The following is an 18,711-nucleotide window of genomic DNA, read 5'->3' on the forward strand; positions in this document are numbered from 1 at the left end:
TGAAAAGGAGGAGGGCGTTGGCGCTTTTGTCCAGTTTTATTCTACTTTAATTTATTCCCATGTCTCCGCTCTCTTTGAATCACCACGCTTCCTCTTCCTTTCATTATTCCGTAACCTCATTTCGCGTGTGCATTTTCGTTTAGTATCATGAGCCTCGTCGTTGCTCAACATACATTTTGTCATATTTATAAAGAGGTAAAGGCCAGAAAGAAACCCCGGGGTGGTGGATGGCAAAGTCGGGATTCCATCACAATCTCTCTCTCTATTTCTCTCTCGCGCGAGTCACTCTCGAGAAATGAGAAGGAATTTAATAATATTCTCGGATTCTTAAAAAAAGTGACTGATGAATTCTCGCATTTTTTTTAATTTGCTAATTGAATTTAAATTTTCTCCCACCACTCGGATTCCACATTTTTGTGAACGATATGGGCCCTAATCCGAGTTTGAAGTACAAATCGTTTGAAAGGTTCACCTATTCGGTCGTACCCTTTAAGTACCAAAACAGATATTTAATATTAGTTATGAGTTTATTTGATCAATATGCTGAGAATTTTCAAATATTATTATTCTTACATGCATATAGTATACCATTCCTTTCGTGGAAAAAACATTAATTTATTTAAAATCTAAAACGTTTTTGCCCACTTCAGACGAGAAGAACGAAATGGATTATCGATTAATCAAACAAACAAAGGCTTAAAAAAAAATAATCACTTTAATTCCAACTGATGTATAATATCGTATTAATGCATCAAAACATACTTGAGGCTTAATTTATCATGCAGTTCGAGGAAACCTAAAGGATAGAAAGCGCCTTAAATATGCTATCTCTCGTTGATTGACGGTAATGTGTTTCAAATATTTGATTTCCAAGAAGAATCTATTATATATTAAGATTATGTTACTTTCTACCCAGAAAATTACTTCTTATTAAGAGTTGAGAACTTCTAGGTAATTAGCACCTTGGATGAATTTTTATATGACAGAATGAAAGGAGAAACTTTGTAATTCCACATAGATTTATTCGACGGACGACCTAGGTTTCGACGTGGCACGTCATCATCAGGTACATTTTGTAAAGAAGACAGAGAATATATAGTCACACAAATTGGGGGGGAGGGTTGGGGGGGGGGGAAGGCGAGAAGAGAGACAACTCCCCGGTCTGAGGTGAGGGTTAGGGGGCCCTCACCTCAGACCGGGGAGTTGTCTCTCTTCTCGCCTTCCCCCCCCCCCAACCCTCCCCCCCAATTTGTGTGACTATATATTCTCTGTCTTCTTTACAAAATGTACCTGATGATGACGTGCCACGTCGAAACCTAGGTCGTCCGTCGAATAAATCTATGTGGAATTACAAAGTTTCTCCTTTCATTATGTTAAGTCGATTCCATGAAGTCACGCCTGAGACAACGAATTATTTTATATGACAGCGTTAGAAACACTAATTTCATGAGCGCTCAATTTAAAATTTGATGAATGAACAGTGAATGGATATATCATTGGACTCACAATTGTACTCCAATGACTTCTCAAATATTGAGGTTACTGTCTACTGGATTTAGTGTGCCTCACTATTTGACAGATTATACAGCATTTGCTAGGATTTTTGTAGGCTTGAAGCATGGTTAACAAAATGCATTAGGTTTGAAAATTAAACAAAAATTACGAAGAACTTCAAAGGATAACTGGATGGGCCTTCTCATAAATGCTAATGTGGAATAACTGATGAATAGGGTTTGCCATTCCTCTTCCTCATCATCTGTTCAATAAACGATGTTGCGTAATCACAAAGTTAATGGGGTCAAAAACTCGACCCTTAGAGTGTAATAAGCAATTGGTAGGAATATTTATGATTTCCTCTCGTTACGATTAGCTTTTCCCCCATTAAAATGCATCGGCTCATATTAATTCTCGTGGATATTCTTGTGAACCAGACGTAGGCGTTTTAATTTTGACAGGTAGGTGCGCCACTTGACTAGTCGGCCGAGCGAGGCGATCCAATGTTATTTGGCTCATATCAACGTTCTTCCTGGTCCTTCAACTCACGCAAGGATGAAATTCAATTACTACCGTTAATGAGCCGAGTCTCGGGAGAGGTTTTACGGTGGGTGGTTAAGGGTTGGGAGGACGGGATGAAGCACGATGCAAGAGACGTGAGCGGGGCGTGGCTATGAATGATCGTCCTCCGACCTTTACCCAGGGTGACGAGACTACAGCAAGCAAGATCGTATTTCTAAGGGTCAAAGGGGATCCCACAAAAGGAAGAGGAGCTGGCGATAGACAGGATGATGGGGGAGGGGGGAAGAGAGAGAATTGAGAATGTTTACCCAAACCCGGAGGATTGGAACAAGAAGGGATTTGAGTTGAGACGGACGGACGGTGGGGGAGAGGTGAGGGTGGCGAGGAGGAGGAGGAAGAAGATCTCTCGGAACAACCTGGAGGAGGCCGGGAGGTACACCTCAAGAGAGATGCCCGCTAATACGGCCCAATCTCCCCTCGCCCTTCCTCCGTCCGAGGTTGGTGTGCGCACGGAGGGAAATTCGCTGGGGACGGACAAAGACGGGCAGAGAGCGCGGACCTCGGTGTTTTGTCAAGCAAGCTAATGTGAGGATTGATGGATGGATTTTGTTTGTAATTAGGCAGTAGCTTAATTTCTGGGGGAGAGGGATGGACGTGATAGGACTCAGAGGAATTTGTGGTGGGAGCGGGAGGGAGGCGAGGGACATGATGCATCGGGGATGAAGGCTAGAAGGGGTGTTGTAACGGGAGAGAAAGTGCTAGGTTAGATAGAAAGGATCTTCCTGTAGGAACGTTCCGCGGCAGTCTTTTTATCCCTGAAATTTCCCTTGACAGAGGTATGACTTATATGATTGCACCCATCTCTAAATATGTATTATATTATTCCTGAGCAATGTGTGACTACTAAACGTCTGTCTATTATTAATTTTTGTGACTGCTAAAATTACTGTCAATGAAGTGTCAATCTTTAGTGCAGTAAACGCAAATTGATTTGGATTTATATATGTGGGTAAATCAGATTTTGCTTGTTTAATTTTAAAGAAAATGACGCCAGATAACGCCATTTTTGGTTTCCTGATTCTTTTTCTATAATAATGTAATTAGACACGTTTTAGAATATCATATTTTCGGGTTATTTGTTAATTGTGGGGTTCAGGGAACAGAAAATCGTTCAGTAGAGCGTTACAATACCCCATTATTCGTAATTTATGGTAGTTAAATGCCGATATGTTTCTCTCCATAAAATGATTTCGCTTAACTTCCGTTCGGAAAACGCTTATGGCAAACTCTTACGACATGGTCTACTACTGTTTAACACATGAAGCATGTTACCTTTTCCGCTATGTGGAAAAGAAAGAAAGTTTAAAGTGCAAGCTGGTGATTACTCTAAGTGGCCACCTAATTACTGCAGTGCTATATGATGATATCACAACGATATTCCTTTAAATCAGGTTTGAATGATTCCGAGTCAATATGAGTGAGGTTCGATAATTAACGAGAATATGTATTTATTTATCGACTTAATTGTGCGAGATTGATACCTATGGTCCCTTCTTCCACCCAACCCTTATATTACAGACATTACATTGGAGACAATCACATACAACCAAGCCCTAGATGGAGGAAAATCGTCCTGGGCGGGAATTAAACCCGCGACCTCTGGGTTGGTAGGCGAGGACGTTACCCCACCGCCACCGGGGCCGGCTGAATATATGATATGGAAAATATCGGAGACAGGTGAAATAATAACTATCTAAAAAATACGAAAAAACAGGTAATAACAAAGTAAATATGCTAAGAAAATGGTTGAAGCTACTCTGGCCAAAGTCTTTAACTGTTTGCTCTTGAAATTTGCAATGTTAAGGGCGTCTTAAATTCTGGTAACGCGTTGTACCATATAAAAAAATCTGTGGAAAAGTACAAGTCTTTCTTTTTAGTATGGATATTAAATACTTCCACGAAGTGAAGCCTGAAACAATAGAATATATTAAATTTTGGTGACTACGATGTTATCTCGAATCTACATGCCGCCTATAATAGGGATGTTAGTTGAATCCGAATGCACCATTGAACACAATCCTCGAAATCAACTACGCGCGTTCGTATCAGGCGTCAGTATATTTGCCACAAAACGAGCGATTCCATTCTCTACTTCTCAATGTACATCCTTGTACATCCCGTGCATTTTGACCCTGAGCAGCCAAGCGTTAGTTTAAAGATGAACGGCCAAGTGAAGCGCCTTGAGTGAAGTTATACCGCAAGCGGCAGGAAGTAATGCTAAAGGGATCCGATTGAACCACAGCCTCGAACTACACCGCCTCGAAGTTGGCCTCCCCGGTGAAAGAGAGAGCGAATGAGCACGGCGGGTTGTTTGAGAGTAGAGTGAGAGGGAAAGCGGGCGCCTGCTTGTTGAGGTGCGCAGTTGGTATGAATTAGAACGGTGAGAAGGATGGGCCATGATTCCTTTAAATTTTCCGCAATTTTTTTCCCGGGGTTATGAGAACAGCGGAAGGTGCCTCGCAGTGTTGCGTTGATGGGCAACGGGGTTGAGATACAGGGAAAGAGGAAAAGGTGTGGGGGGGGGGGGCTCTGAGTAGAATTTAAGAACGGTGAAGGTCGTAATTTGGAGTGATGCTTCTCCGGGGACGGAGCCGCGTGCTCGATTGATGACTGCGAAAGGCAACACTTAATGGTTGAATGCTTGGGGAGAAGAATGGGCGGAATGAAAAATAAAAAAAAGGGAACATGCACATAAGCGGATTTACTGGTGCTCGAGAGTAAAATTTGCCCCGTTGGCTCCAACAAAAGAAGACTTATGGCCGCTCTAATTCATATTTTTTTTTCTTGCCCAAGGTCCTGTCGGAAAAGCGTCGGGTATTCTTTAAAGCGAGGCATTCAGTCGGAATTAAAATTGAAGTCAAAGAGAACTGAACCCTCGAGAATTGATTGCTTTTCCGAGTACGATCATACTCGTCAGATGGGATGCGCAATGTAAGTTTAGCCAATTTTTGTTTAAGATAAATAATGATGGTTTTTTGGGTCAGGAAGAGGAAGCATAAGCATTAAAGAAAATAAAAACATTAAAAAATAAAAGTAAAAGCACGTATTTAAACATTTCTTGAGGGCAGAAATATCATTTATGTTAAAGTAGGCGGAAACGAGCGATGAATAATCATGCCGAAAATTCAATAAATTTGCCATCTAACGTCCTACTGTGAGAGTAATTAACATTTATTTCCTGAGGGAGGTTATTTATTGATATATTACTCGCTAAAACATTTCAGTTTTCTCTTGTTCCTATTAGCATGGGGAAGCAAGAGATCGACCTTTTTCAATAGAAACACAGAATTCCTTAAACGAAATATCTTATTTCATTCATTGAAACCTCACCCATGGGGGATAATCTTATCGGTATTTAATGAAGCCACATAAAATGTGCATAAAGCGTTAACTTTATCTGTGGTAGATCTGTTCTGATATTATCAACTGTTACTTCCACACTTTATTATCTGGTTGGTTTCACGTGGAGCAAGCGCCGATAGAACGCAATTGAGTACACGGTGTGTATCTTTCAGAGTGGCAATTGATATCCATACATTTTACTCAACTGATTTCTCTAAAACTGAATTTCCATTCAAAAATACGAATTTGAGCTCCATCGCATACAAGCGGGTAGAGTGGATGTTAGCAATAGCTATGAGGCTCTTAGTGTTCTATAGAGGTTCCAGCGCCTCACCAGAGTGGTCAAGTGTTGGTTCTCTGTTCGGCATTTGCTTACCAGCATGATTTTACTGTCAACTCGTTATTGTAACTAAAACTACAGTCTCAACATGCATTCATCTTCAAATGAAATAAAATTATTTAAAACATTGTTTTCAACAAAATTTTAGAGCGAACTTTTCGTGCTAGGTTTAATATATGTAATCCCAACTTACTTTATCTCTAGGAAATAAATATTAAACTTGCTCGTGTTGCCACTTAAACTCCCCATATAATATTTTATCGTAAAGTTAAAGATAAAACCTACATCCTTTAGGCGAAGGGTGTGAAATTCCACCATGTATTTCAATCAACATTTTTAACAGTTACCATCTAACAATTGCACGTCATAATGAATGTCTAAAATCAATGGGTTAACAAAAATGGTTAATTCTCTGCAGCATAGAGTAAGAAGCGGGACCATCGGCAACAAACTGAATCGTCTGCCATATGATTCGTCCAAACTGTGATTGTGCCAGAACTGTGGCCAGAAATTATGAATCTTATCTTTGTAAGAGCAAAATGATTCAGCAACGTGGTTTACTTCCCACTACACTCCTAAAACACCCTAAAGTGTAGTTATTTTCTGTTTTTAACATAAATTTACCTATGAGTTAAGAGTTATTTCCAACAAAATAGTTGAATCCAAAGTAATCTCAAAATTTGAAAACATCGTATGACAGTGAATGTATCGTTATATGTCCCCTTTCCTAAGGTGACAATTGACAAAATTGGAAAACTCAGTATGAGTATTAGCTACACCCAGAATATTAGCCCCTGCCGGGACAACTATTACCTCATAATATAAGGTCACTACAGGGTATTGCAGTTTCAAATTTGAAGTAATAATTTAAAAATATTACGCTCTTATTAATAAAAAAATATTTGACAGTCGCGTAAAAGCCTTGATTTGAAGTCAAGTACATACATTTTAAGGAATTAAAGGTTCAATCTAACACGGTTGCGTATCATCTTAAGAGCAAACAGTGACCTCTTATGATTGGATGAAGGCGCGGATGCGTGTGTACTCCTCCCGATTTCAAGGAACAGTCGGTCACTATTGCGGGCATCTCGCAACGAGGGACCGGCTAGAATGATGGGACTGGAGTCGACGGAGAGGGAGCGTGTATGGAGAAGTTAATAAAGGGTTTTAGAGGTCGGGCAAAGGGGACTCGGCCTCGCTGATGACGGAGATAGCCCGGGGGAGAAGGGAAAGTGGGAGGGTCGGAGGAAGGAAGGTGAACGAGGTCTCGGAACACTGTAAGAGAGAGAGGGAGGGAGAGTTGGGGACAAGGGAACAGAGATTTTTTGAGGAGGGCGAAGGGACGAGCTCTTGAGTGGTGGACGGGGGGACAGGGCAGAGAGAGAATGAAGGATAAGGGGGTGGGTGAGGGAGGAAGGCACACGTGGGTGGGTGGAACAAGGGTGTTTTGTGCGTAGGTGGCGATGAAAGGAGGTCCTCCCTTCCCCTTTGTGGGTGAACGGGGGTGATAGTGAAGAAATGAGATTGATGGAGCTGTAGGGTGCGGAGATAATGAGAGATGGGGCGGTGGGGAAGAAGAGACTTAATAGCTTGAGATCTGACCTTCGACTTCCGGATTACTCGCCGCGCGGCGAGTGAAATTGGGATTTCCATTTCATCGCGCCAGTGTGATTCGCGATATGGGGCGGTCGAGGGGAATGCAGAAGAGAGGGAAAAAAATTAGGTGCTCTCTCTCGTTCTAGTCCAGCCACTCTACTGTCCCGCTGCTACTGAAATGCAAGGTTTCAGTCTCTTACTCGTAAAATATGAAGATGAACAAAAGATCATTCTTTTTTTCGAGTGTCGTGTATCACTTCAGGGAAATCCACAGAACAAACTCTGGACAGGAGACCAAACTAGAAGAGGTAGAATTATTTAAATACCCATCTCGAGTAACTGGTAATCTCCGTAGTTTCACGAAGAAATTTCTTCAGGTTTTTTCCTTTCCTTTTTTCTTAATTTTTATTTCAACTAATTTCAGCGCCCATAGATTGAGTTTTTTTGAGACTTCTAGTATATTTTCTAATACTCCATATCACTCATCAGCCTTTGATCTCGGTAAATATTATTTGCCTTTTTTTCTCTTATCATTTTCAGGATAATGAATTTATATTACATTGGCATATTTTGATCACGGCATTGAAATATTTTACCAATTTATCCTCAAAAAATGACATAAAGGAGGAGTAAAAACGGTTTTTCTCAGCTTACGCACTTGTGCAATGCTTTTGCCAACTTCTGTTATTCTTATTTTTTCAGTTTTCAGTATTGATGGAGAGTATTATAAAAAAGATCGCTGCGAAAACATTTCGGTAGACGCTCACCTTTTGGTCATCCCGATTAGAGCAAATAAAATGCTATGGATCGCGTATGTCTCTGGAAAAAATATCAGAAATAAGAGTTTTGCTCTTGAATGCACAGGTGACAGAGATATCCATTGCTGGTCACCGACATACGTTTAAAATTTTACTCGGAAATATTGTTAATGGCATTTTCAAACATTATGTTCCCTTTGGACCGCAAAAACACGTTTCAAAACTACTTCCTTTGCGCACACGCTCTCTCTCTCCGTTGATCTCTTATGGGGAAAACATTTGCATCTCCAAAACGGCTTATCACGTCGCACTGACGAAATGAAATTTTAATATTATTTCGAGCTAACGTTCTGTTCTGTTGCCAGGCTCTCCAACTATTGTGTGTAATTTCCAGTGGATATATTGACTCGTGTATGAAAATATTCGCAAGCCGTAATGAATTTAATCTAAAAAGAAGGTAATTTATCCGCGTGTGTCTCTATATATTTTTATGCGTCATAAAACGCTGGCGCAAAAGCTTTCTTTCAGTATGGGGGAAGGCAATAAACGAAGAGACGAGGGATATTGATGAATGGGACAGTGACAATAAACGAGGGTGTGGAAGAACACACGGGATCCACTAAAGGCTGGAGGGAATATCTGGTCGGCGATAAATGACACGTCTTTTTTAAGCGGATTAAACTACCAAATGCTTCCCGTCAAAATTAAAAATAAAATCGGCTTTATTATTCTCCTCCCTCCCCCCCCTCCTCATCTTTCCCCAGAGGGTGGTTTGTATCCACGGAAACGAATGAACATGAACTGTTTTAAACTTATCAATATAAAAATTATACCTACAGTGACTATTTATAATACTAATTTATTCACAATATCTTCATATTTCACAAGTGTGTTTTTTTAACTATGGCGATAGAAATTTTTTATTTTTATCTTAAAATGTAATACTCATTAATTCAGAATGTATTTAACATGCATTACTCTCATTATATATTATTGTCAAACAAGTTTAAAATCATCTGCATTCATTTTTCAATCATAGCAGCCCATTCAAAACAGTTTATCTTCTCGAACGTTATAGGAGTCAAGTTTTATTAAACAAGAGTTCTAATTAAATTTATCTCCTTTCTTTAGTTTGTGAGGGGATCGAGATGGTGCGGGGGCGTAACGTACTGGCTTCCCACCCAGAGGGCCCGGGTTCAAATCCCGGCGGTGTTGAATATTTTTCAGAGGTATCTCGGTCCCTACTTGAGGTGTTTTGTGGTGGGTACTTTGAGTGAGTACGCCGTCCGTTGGATGGGACGTTAAACTACGGTATCCCTTGGCGCCTTTTGTAAAGAGGCTAATGCCGACGCCGGGTATCTCTCTACCCTTCATCCTTTCCTGTCCATCCCTTATGGCGCAAATGACCTCAGCCGTCGGTCGCCTCCCCTAAATAGTAATACTATTACTTCAGTTGTGAGCAGATGACTTATGGGTCACTAACTCGATTGTTTTGTATTTACGTGTCAACCTACGAAATGGTTCTGGTTCAATAGGATCGAATGTGAAGCACTGAACTAAAAAAGTTTTGTACAAAATTAATGAGCGCGAAACAATAATGCCTAAACGTCTCTCCAATCCTATGAATGACCCTCGGACTTTCGTGAATGAGGGCGCTTCATTATCCAACGAAATATTCCTATGTTATCTCGCATGAAACCATTAATCCATTTACACATCAATTCATGCGTGGTTATTATCCAAGGGATTACGGCCGTTCAGGCTTAAAGTTAGGTAATAGCGTGTGGTTCATGACCACGATGGGTCGATAGTGATAGGTGGTGTGATGTCTTCGTCATATGTAGCTATACTGAATACATAACAAATTTCTTATCTCTATCTACGTATATACGGGCATAAACATCACCGTAGATATTCAACTATGGCGTCAACCCCTCGGGATAGTATTCCGTTAAGATCGACTCGCCACCTTTATTCCCCTCAGTATCTTCCGCATCAGTACAGCAAATAAAGACAAGGGAAAGGACGCCTTGGACTTCACTATCTTTACGCATCCCATACCTCCACCCTCCAACACCCTTACGTGGAGCTCCATCGACCAGGGTTGGCGGTTTCCTGATCAGCCTTCACACCACCGAACCCATGAGGAACGCCCATCCTCAGGCTTGATGATATGAAGGACTTATTGACCCAATATTTATAGGCCGAGATGGTCGATGCTATGAAACCAATAAATCACGGTACGATTGTTACAGCCAAAATGTTTATAAATTTTTAGTTGATGAGAACGATTTTGTCTATGTAATGAAATAGTCAATTGGCATCTACTCAATACTTTGTATGCCGTCGAAAGGGCGCATGTTGGAGGCTGAAAGGGCGTCATTCCTTTAGACAGAAATATATATATATATATATATATATATATATATATATATATATATATATATATATATATATATATATATATATATATATATATATAGGTTTTCCTATATGTACTTTATTAGCACGCTATATTTGGTACACGTGCTGCCTAATATCGGCCATCGATATGACGATATAACTGAGGTATGTGACGCTATATCGATCTGGAAAACACTAATATACGAAATGAGTGATATGTTTTTGTTGGCTTTATATGGTCGATATTTTCCATGCTGTCAATATTGGTGACATTGACGTTATTTTCATGTCACATGCACACAATATAGTCGATTTTACTTCATGTACGCAAAATTATGGCCATTCCGATTTATCGACGCCTCCTCGATATATTTTTCTTTTACGTCGACAGTCAATGACGTATAACGGAAATCGGACAGACAACCTACACGTAGGTAGTAAACCTGACAGCGGCCTCGACCCCTTCCCTGCAGCGAGAGGTTGTGGGAGGCAGTGAGTTGGCCGTGTCAAGAGGGACGTCTCGATTGTTACCGCCTTTGCCGGCGACAGCGACGGCGCAACAAGGAGAGCGGGGCAAGGTTTCGTGACCGAGGGCAAAATCCTCGGGTGAGCGGCGCGTGATGGAGAAATGTCCTTCCGCCCTCTCTCTCTCTCCCCCAGGCCATCCCTCTCTCCTACCTCCCGGCCAGATACTCTTACCTCGGCAGTCAGCCACCGTACCCTTCCTCACCCCCCCCCCACATCCTCTCATCTCACTCACTTTCCGGGGGATTCCTTTGCGATTTCCGCCCACTTTATCCCCTTTCTCCTTAGCCCGTGCCGTCTGTTTCACCCACCCTCGCTCCTCACTAGCCCTTCCTTTGTTTCTGCTCTCTCTCTCTCTCTCTACACTTTCTCCGGGGGCGAAAGGCAAACACTCACCTGTCCCCCCCCTGCTGTGCCTTAGGCCCTTTCCCTCTCGTCTCATTTTGCGTTCACCCCCTGCCATTGCCGAAATAGCTCTCTCCTCCTTTCCGTCTCGAATCACCATACACCCACAAGCACGCCTCTTTGGGGTGTCTGTCCCCGAGGGTTGCAACCTAGTGTGCTGTGCTCCCATTCATTTCCTTATTCCTCCAGTTTTTCCGGTCGTAACGTCGTCCAGCTGAATCCATTGGCCCAATGTGTGGGACGTTACTTTTCTTGCTTCTTCCCTAGTTGGACTACTCCGGGGTTCTCACTTAAAAATCATTAAGAGACATATCAGGCGTGAAGCGCATATGAACTTCATCGCCAGGTGATGTTTATTTTTAAGATTAATTACATACTTTATTAGTCTCCTTCCATTTATCTATACATCTGTGGTTTTATTCAGATGTTTACTGGTATTGGAATAAATTTCAAAATATTTTGGAATAACAAATCTCGGCATCCAGGTAAGTTTATTGGTGTTTTTTATGTGGGATGATTAGTTAAATGTTTATCATGGCGATTTTTAATTTTAAGGCATGCATTCATTTTTGTGAAGGTCTTATTTCTTTCTGCGTATGCATTTTGTTACAATGTGATTTCCATTGCGTAGCCATGAGAGCGAATCCTTTTTGAAATTGTGGTAGAATAGATAGTAGGGTAATCACTTGGCCGTAAAAAATAGTTTTCCCTAAAAATTCATATTTTTCACTCATATCAACTCTAATTTCGGGATGAAATCAATGTCTAATCATGCGAATGTCCGTCCGGTTCCCTTTTAGCATTTTTCGAACGATGTGCATGTTCATGATTAGTCATTGCACTGCCTGCTTCGAGACGAATTGGTAATTCCAAACATCAGTTAGTGTTGAAATGTCAAAATCTACCGTGTATATTTTTAGCAAATGTCATAATGTTGTTTTTAATGCTTAAGTTTATCTCTTAATACAGATTTTTCATCGGCTTTTAATTTTAAGATACACACTAGACGATGCATCTGTATGTGCTTAAGAATTTTTGAAGTCTAGATTGACCCAAGAGACTAGTGTTATAATTTAAATTTATTATTGATTAAAAGTTTAATTGAATCAACGAATTCGATTGTAACAGATTTTTTGCATTTTTCATATTTTCTTTCCCAAAGCATGAAATGGTCCGGAAATTAACATTTAAAAATAATATCCCCTTATAAAAACACTGCGTGTGCCTCCAAAAGCAGTCAATTATCAGGATTTTCAGCGGTCCATTGTGCATATGAAGTAGGCAACTAGTGTTGCCACACCGCCGTGTTTACTGTTTTTCAATGAAAAGTTCACAAGTTTTAATTTCAAGTCGTTAATGGTTTCACCCATGTCCTTTCCCTTCAATACCAAAATGTACATATTAATACCACGCCATCAAGTATCCTATGTCCAGGAATTTTCGTCGTAATAATTTATGGGTCATCATTTTTCTCTGAGTATGTTGTTGGTGGTTGCTCGATCGGAAATTAAATTAGTGCAGAAAGAATCAGAATCTGTGCGCTGCTCAGGGTGGGCTGGACACATTTCCTGTTCGGTTCGGGTCAATCCCGCCTTTGATTGAGAAATTATGTCCGTCTAAATAATCTCAGGTCCTATTCACCCATGACATTTAAGCTGACTAGAATTTCAACCATAGCTTTATGTAAATCAAAATTTGAATGTGATAATGTTTTCGATGGGCATCACTGCACCATATTCACTTCGTTAACGTCGTTTCTAAAGGTTTGTCCCAAAATCTCTGCACCGATAACTGAAAACATCCTCCCATAGTTCTGTAAAAATTATTCTGACAATTAACACTGAAAATTAAAATTATTTACTTTGTTGGAGAGAAATGATAATTAGCAATTATGATTTCCATTATAGTACTACAGTGGAAATCACAATTGTTAATCATCGTGTCTCCCAAATGTGGAAATTTTCGACAAAGTTAAGCCTGAAGCTATACGTTTATTTACTTAGGTAAAATAGGTATGTCTTATGTATTTAATAATTTGGGAAACAATGTTTCTTAACGATCGATTGAGAAGGATGATTTTTACATCATACTGTAGTTTATGAAGCATCGTGAATTTTCTGACTTTATAAAATCCCTCGCTGTCCGCCGAGAGTCATTGGAATTCATTTAGTCGAGACTTGCTGCTGGCTTGCTCCGCTTACCTTGTCACCAATTTTGCGAGAAAGAGAATAACTTAACAAAACCTTAGCAGTCACAGAATATAAGAGTTTTCCGCATTAAACCAAACCACACTTTGATTTTTAGTTATCTGATCAAATCTCTCACAGTAACTACGTCCATTTTGCAAAAAGCTTCGAATTCACAATGGGTTGAATATCTCGCTTCCCAAAGCGTTCGAATCCAAACCAAGTTATTGCCTTTAAAAATTCACAGAAGTATTTCACAGGCAGCACTTTTTTTTTGGTTCGAATAAGGATTTTTTTTCGAGAAAGAAGTTTGAAATAAGACATAAAACAGACATGGATATATGCGTTACGATATAAAGTTTTTAACTTATGCGGGATATTCGAATTTATCATTCTTTATGAATCGACGATGCTTTCCCATAGATTTAGGGAGTGAACATTTTTTGCGTCCAATATGGTAGCTCTCGCCTGAATCAGGAATAATGCGATAAGAGTGTTTCGAGAAACTTTATATTCTTGGGAAAATAATCTATCTGCTTCGCATACGTCTTTCATGAGGCGGAGGGGCTTATCTGTCTCACCCAAGTGCGCGCGGGTTTTATTTGGCTGCCTCCATCGCTGATGCCCCGTTCCACCCACTCTTTGAGTCGTCGATCAGTGAGGGGGAGTCTGAAAGAATGCACAACCTGCTTCCGATTGCATTTCACAGGCGCTTGTCGCTCACGAGTGGGCACGGGACCGTCCTCAAAAGATATCCCTCCTCAGTGGGGTGCGAGAGATGGCTTTGACGGTGAGATGAGAGGGGGAAGAAGGGTGAGAGGGAGGCAAAAGTTGGGGAAAGTATGATCTTTTTACTCTGTTTGATTAAAGTTGAGAGTGGCGCCGTAACCTTTTTTTTATTACGACGTCGTGCTTTTCCGTCGAAGTGAGCGAGAACCGAAAATGCCCCGATGCCTTACTTTCTCAAGGTTTCGCACGCTCCGAGGGTGTGGAACAGGATATGAAAGAAAGATATTCAGCATATTTACAATGCAGGGAAACACTCCAACTGACGATGCCATCCTTTTAGAATGAACTGTGTGGATATGGAGGAGGGCAATAGAGTGATTTACGTTAAATGGAGGTCAGCTGATGTACTTTGAAGACATTGTAGGTCGACTTTTGCCCACGTTTGAATTAGCGCTGGACGCCTAGGGGTAACATTTGGATGGGATTATGCAAAAGGAAAAGAAAAAATTCACGATTGATTCATCCAAACCAAAAAAAGCTCATTTAACGACTAATTATATGTGAAATAAAAATAATAATGATCCGATGGATCAAAACACCGCATTTATCATATAGGCAGGCAACAGAGCAAGTAGAAAAAAGTCGGGAGGTTAGTATTCTGTAATTTAGGAATACACCCACGGAGAGTTAAACATTGAACCACGGCAAGCCAGCCATAGACAGGGAGGGAGGAAGTCTTTCATCGACGGTCATAGTCAAACCGTGACGTCGATATGTAATTTAACGTTTCTTCTGAAAGTGAAATTTGGTTCAGTTGCTTGGTTTCCAGAGCGAATTGCATCACAAATAATATTTTTTTGGAAAAATAATTTTTTGTCTTGCTCTTTATTAGCAAAGTCAATATTATTTTAAATAGCCTATTATCCCTTTTTGAATTCAATTTCGCAAACCCTTTCCTTATGCAAAATAAAACGTTTTAAATTTGGGAACACGAGAGAGGCCTACCGATTTCGGTCAACTGGCCATATGATGGGGCGAATCAACGTTCTAAAATGGAAAGCTTTCAAAACATCAGAAATTACGATAAAAAATTTCAAATCCTTAAATTTCGTGTGGATATAATTGCACAACTGATAACTTTAAAAATGTTTCATTTCTTAATTAACGCGTTCGGATACTGGCAAGCAAGCTTGTTTGTTGAATTGATAATCTTTGACTTTATAAGTGTAACTCTTCAGGATTGCGTACTCGTAGATTAAATTGTAACTGTTAGTCACTTTTGACCCTCTGTGGTACTTCTTCACGAATAGAATAGCTATATATTTTATTTTGTGCTATTCTGAAAGCATTGCTTTGGGCCATGTAGAAATCCCTCTCGGGTCTTCCACCGGATGACACAGCCATTAGGGCCTGCAGTGACGAACGTTCTCACCATTGCGTGGGTTTAAGATACACTTTTTAATTTCATATGTAATAATTTTATTTGCATTTGATCATGCACGTCGGGTTCAAAACTTACACATTGAAGAACATTTCAGAGATCTAATCACACCGCAAAAGCCCTCGTTTGAAATCTTACCGATCCCTACCGAATTTTCTACAAATTTACCCATACTATACTATTACTACTAACAACAAATACACTATACTACTAACACAAATACACTATACTACTAGTAACGAATGGTACGAATTACCTAGGCTGTTGATCATTTCCTTTACAAAAATGCTGATACTAGTCCATAGGATCGAAAACGTATTTAAAATTCATGCTGAAACAAGAGAATGGGCAAAAACTATGATTTATAGTATTATAAAGTTCAGCAATTAAAATTTCAGTGTAGGTCCATCGTTCATTTATTTCCTAGCCTCAGACGCCATTTTACTAGCTAATGAAAAACTACTAGATTAATTTTTCTTCAAATTCATGAAATTCCATTTATAGAAATTTTTATGGCTAATAATTTTTTCATTTTGTTTTCACAGGGTTTTCATCTCCATGCGGAACTCAAGTAGAGTCTGTTTTACTTCATGCTGCATACAATATCTTCAGTAGAGTGAAGCCTTCGTCATGAGCGTCAAAGTGAATCATCTCCCATTTAACACCCGGTAATCAGGTAATTCAAATTATCATACTTCCAACTCACAGTAGTATATAATAATTCTTTTGAACTAATTGTTTGTAAAATTTTAAGGTACTCAAGGTTTATGAGGCCCTCATAATAGATGGTTATATTTTGTCAAAACAATGCCACTTAAATACTGTTATGATTAAAAGAAATTTATTTAAAACTCGCTGGAAAATTGATTCGACGCATACATGTATGCCTAAGGTGTATGAATAAACGAAATATGAGACGGTCGTCAGGGATGAAGCGAAAAATATATGAAAAAAACAGTGATATGCAAATAAAAATTTAACCTGTGACGAACAAAAAAAAGGAATCGGGGAAAAAAATTAGAAGTTAATTAGTATTTTAAAAATTTGATGGAATGTAGTAATCTGGGTTGAGGATGGGTCAACTAATACAACCGATGACATAACTTTAAAAAATCCATCACAAAACACTGATAATTGCTTTTGTTTCGACAAGAGTAGCATGATAAGGTGCATATAGGCTTTTATGGTCAGTTTCCGTAAATTATTCAAGTAAGAATTTATTGAATTACTTTCAATCAGTATCAATAAAAATAGAAATAAAAGAATAATAAAAAAATTGTATTCTCTAAATATGACTCGTCATATTAAAACACATTTTTGAAACTTCTTTTTTCAACAATTTACCGCTTTGACGACAATGGTTATCGTGGAAAAACCGTTGTTTTTAGCGGTGAATTATGAGCTGATTATGCCACATCAACAATTTTGCAATTGGTTTAAAATTAAGTGGAGGCATTTCTTGCAAAAACTGTTTCAATGTATAAATTATTGATTTTTAAAATGCCTAGTTATTTGTAAAAATGTGATAAATATGTAAAAAAAAAGCCTGTAGATAAACTTTTTACCAGTTATTCTGAGGAATTTTACGAAACCCAGTATCGAAGCGTTACGTACGAGTAACAATTTTCTATGTTGTTCAATACAATTTAAAATGCATGACCTATATATAGTATATATATATATATATATATATATATATATATATATATATACACATATATGTGTGTGTGTGGGTGTTTGATTTATGAAAGCAAGCAAAATTGCTAGGTCATGGAGTTAAAAACTACTGTTAACACCTAATGAATATTGTAACTTTGATGCCAAAAATTAGTTAGTTATTTCGACTGAGAAATATTTTAAAATTGATTCTTAATTCCATGTAAGACTAGTTTGGGACAGAGCAATAAACCTATCGCTGCTTCGTTCCATTTAAATATAATAATTTAATTATGATACCAAATAAATATGTTGGTGCACACGCAACACTAACATTCCTTATCGCCATAGAAACGACCTGTCTCTTCGATTTTACATTGGACTTGAGGTATACCAACTAGTTTCGTTCTCAAAGAGAGTTCACGGGGCTTAGGAAAACTTAAGTTTGCAATCCTTGAAGTGGCTAAAACAAGAGTTTGTGTTACTTCCAATGTTTCCTCGAAAGTTCCTCGTCGGACGCCGAACACCTGTTTCACTTCAACGAGTTTTACGTAGTCATAATTTCGGAATAATTCCGCAGGGAAGGATCTTGTGTTCGTCCGCAGCGTTCATGATTCCCATACTTCAGATCCACAGCGGCGTCCTCTAAGTGCAGACTCAATACACTTTAAACCCTGTACAAAAAAAAAATCCAGAATGTTTACGGTTATAAATATGCTAATTTAGAATTAGAAAAACATACCCACGGATGGCAATTTTAGAAATTTCCGCGGAAATGTTCGATTTCTGACCTTGAATTTATTCCCATAACGCTGGCGATGTGCGGTAGTGTTCATAAATTATACTTTTTTCAATTTAAACTGTTAGCCTCCACGGCTCATACTTCCTGGCAGGGAGTACCAAGTGGCGAGCTATTAGAGTATTTTTTTTAAAATTACTGGTTACTATTTTCTACTTTTACAGTCACGGGTGATGTTAGGGAAATGTAATTCTTCATATTTTTGTGTCTATATCTATTCTTCTTAACCTCTCGTTGTGGTGGTTTGACTTACCAATGCGTTAGAGGGCTAAAATTAGTCCATACCAGTTTTCAGGCTTAATACTTTACATGTATCTAATAGTTAAAGCCGTGCATGGAAGTGATCAGCGTGTTTCCCCTGTTACCTATTCAAATTTTGTACGTAACAATAATGTCAAACATTGTTTGTTCATAACGATATCTCATAAGAATAGGATCTTTTCTCTCATAATATA

The 18,711-nt window shown here is 39.2% G+C and overlaps 1 long non-coding RNA gene across 1 annotated transcript in view; it reads left to right on the top strand.

The window, feature by feature from the left end:
* The window catches only part of LOC139694287 (uncharacterized), a 269,969-nt gene that overhangs the window by 173,160 nt on the left and 78,098 nt on the right, over nt 1–18,711 (top strand). Inside the window, exon 2 of the long non-coding RNA XR_011702110.1 lies at nt 16,347–16,477. This is a non-coding gene — a long non-coding RNA (uncharacterized lncRNA). The remainder of the gene's footprint in view (nt 1–16,346; nt 16,478–18,711) is intronic.

The sequence above is a fragment of the Hetaerina americana genome, unplaced genomic scaffold (assembly GCF_022747635.1).
Source record: "Hetaerina americana unplaced genomic scaffold, ioHetAmer1.1.p SCAF_5, whole genome shotgun sequence".
NCBI lineage: Eukaryota > Metazoa > Arthropoda > Insecta > Odonata > Calopterygidae > Hetaerina > Hetaerina americana.